We start from the raw sequence: 3223 nt of genomic DNA, 5'->3' as shown, positions 1-3223 counted from the left end.
ACATACCTTTGGATGGTGCTTTACGATGAGGTGACCGAGCAGCGGAGCGGTGAGGCAGGGCTCGACGGAGCGCACGCTGTAGGTGGCATTGAAGTTGAACTCAGTGTCATGCATCCAGGCGTCCACTGACGATGCGAAGCGTTTCTCGTCTTTCCACCGCACGCCCTCACACTCAGAGCCGCACTGCGTGCCAGCGGTCCGCAGCACCATTGCCAATGGAAGCCGGGATAGCAGCAGGAGCTCCCGGGAAATGCCTGGGTGGAAGAACTGGGCGACGACATTGGACAGACACGCTCCACGTGCGATACCGTTTCAGCGATGGTCGAACGGAACGTCGCGGCGTGAAGAAAATATCTGCAGGTGGCTCAAAGAGTAGTCACACGTCGCAATCGTGGAGTCACACGTCGCGATGAAGCTAATGAAACAGTGATATGCTTATAAATGCACGGCAGTGCGCAAGGTCCGGTAGGTCGGCGCGACGTTTAAGAGCCGTGACGCAATAATATATGTATATATATGAAGCGAGCTGAGCGGTCTTGCAGGGAGACAATATCAGCTATGCTGTATGCTCAATGGAGATCCCGAATGGTTGATAAATACGCATGTTAGTCGGAGCGTGGAGCGTGCGTAATATTACGCTTGAGAGAACCGAACGACGGTTCGCAGAAGCCAGGGCATTTTGTCTGTGATGATGCCTGAAAGGTCAAGTTGAGAGTGGATTCCAAAATATTTATAAGTGGAAGCGAGGCCAATGGTAGCAATATCAAGAACATAGGAGGTGGGTTCGCGAGGTGCGATTTGTGAAAGACATGTACTAAGGTTTACACTTGTTTAGGATCATTAGCCAAGATGTGCGTCATGCATTGATGCTGCTCAGATCAGTTTGCAAAGCTTTACGGTCTTTAATACGGTAAATCACGCAGTCTTCAGGGAAACGTTTTATTCGGCAGCGGCCAGGGCCGCAGAATGGTAAATTGTTTGATGGTAAATCTCTTGCATATCCCCTCTGGAGTGAACTAATTAACATTTTCAGGCACTTAGTTAGAGATGAGTGCGATCAAAATAAAAAACTGGGCGTGTATGTACGTGCCCAGCTTAGGGATAACCCTTATCAATGCTCATGATCAATAAAATTTCTCCTTTCACCTCGCCTGAAAGGCAAGCTATTTTTTTCTGTGATGAAAGGGAACTAACGATTGTAAACCCAGTGTTGCCAAGTACAAAAAGTGGTGGGGCTAGGGCGGGTGGTTATCTCTGCCCGCATTTCACATTCTCCCGTCTTATGTGGGGTACTCTAGGGCAGAGGTCGAAAACTTTTGCCCCACGGGAAAGTACTACGTTTCCGCCAACACGAAGTCCCCATTCCCTTGCCCTTGTTACCTTCTTCTGAAGGCTGATCTTGCAATTTTACACTTAAATGGGATTAGTCAGGAACAAAGCAAAATCGCTTCCAGTGGGCATTCGCCCCCATCTTCACACTTAGCCACATAACGTCTTCACTTCCTTTGTCTGTAACGGTCCTGAATATACCCCTCACCCTGATTTTCCGTCTGGCCCTTGCCTTGTTAGCTTCATGAAACTGGGCCCTGCACTTCGGAAGGTTGCCGACCACGGCTCTGACGTATTACTCAGTAGCAGTGTATTTGGCAAGCCCAGACTATATAAAAACACATATGGTATCGTCAGGCTTCCCATAAAACCAAAGTCCCTTTTCGGTTAACGTTCAGATTTGTGTGGTGGGGAAAAAATAGGAACCAGTTCCAGTACGTTCCGTAAATGTATCGCTAAGTGTGAGAAACGCATAGAGCGTAAGAGTTAGAATTATCCATACGTACCTACTACCGAAATCATCAAGTCTATTGAACTCACTATTGTTCCGCTCTTATAGCATCCGTGCCAGAGTAGCGACCACAGCGAAAACGTGAGTAATATTGCACAAGTCTACTGTACTAGTTTCTCATAAGTTCTGCCTATTTAATCTTTATACACCTTGTTGAATTTGGGAATTTTATTATTGTCCTGACGTTGTATATTTTGATATATTCCTGCCGCAGACAGTAATGGCCCATTTTAGGTACGCTCTCGCGCGCGTAGCCCGGCATTAAAAAACTACTCTTCTGTTTCCGAGCCCCATCAAGCCCCAAAATATCATCGCCGCTAATTGCATCATCATCATTATCACCATTGCGCGTGTCCCCGGGAAGACGTTTTCTGGAACACTCGAGCTCCCTGGTACCGGGCCAACCGCTGAGAATCTAGTCCACACCGCCGAAATACGTAAACATGGACCACTCCCCGAATACCGAAGCAGAACCTCTGAAGCAATCACCCACTTCTGCGATACCCGGGGTACCAGATCCGGCCTCTGCACCGCCAGCCATCCTTTCTGGTTTCGCAGTCCAGGACTCTTGGTCCGCTATCCAGGACAGCCTGTACGTGATCCTTGGCCATGGCCCTTACCAGCGCCGTGTCCTCACGTGCGGCGTGCTGTCCTCGTTCGGTGTGCTGCTGTACGCCATGTCGTACCTTTTGCTCGGCCGGCAGGTCGACCACTGGTGCAGTCCTCCCGACTATTTGGCTGCACTGTCCGCTGCAGAGTGGAAGAACCGCTCCATTCCACTCCAGGAGGACGCGGGCTTCAGCAGGTGCACCATGTACGGCCCGCCATTCATGGTAATGATAGCTCGACTCCCGTTACTAGACACAAACTGTACCGCAGTCAGAATTTAGTAATTGTGAAATCATTTATAAATGTATTGGCATCATTCACTAAATGTGAGAAAAGAGTGATTGGTTTGCAAAAGCCTTAAAGCGGAGCTCTGCTAATCTATGTTCTCTCGAAAACTGCGTGTGTCCACAGGGTATGTAAGAAAAAAGTAGCTTCGACAAAAGTGAATCTTGCAGCACGGCCAATGCTCTGCAGCTCTCGTTGTATATAGTATATGTCGAAACAAAAATACTGAAATTAGCCATTAGGACGGCTGTACTATTCAGCTGAGTTTAATTTGCCTCTCATAGTTGACAGCGAAGTTGTAAACGTTACGGTATCCCTATCAGCTATCAATACATGGCGTGTACGGAGGGAGTGTAGTTACAAAAAACGTCTGTAATTCTTGTTTATCTAACGTATCCTTAAACGAATTATACGAAAATTGGCCGCAAAGGCGGCTCTATATTCCCACAGTTTGATATACTTTTCATTACTACGCATTTACAGTGAAGT

This window comes from Haemaphysalis longicornis, unplaced genomic scaffold (genome assembly GCF_048455015.1).
Source record: "Haemaphysalis longicornis isolate Haplotype H1 unplaced genomic scaffold, Haemaphysalis longicornis Haplotype H1 scaffold_6, whole genome shotgun sequence".
Taxonomy (NCBI): domain Eukaryota; kingdom Metazoa; phylum Arthropoda; class Arachnida; order Ixodida; family Ixodidae; genus Haemaphysalis; species Haemaphysalis longicornis.
This window is presented reverse-complemented; position numbering follows the sequence as displayed.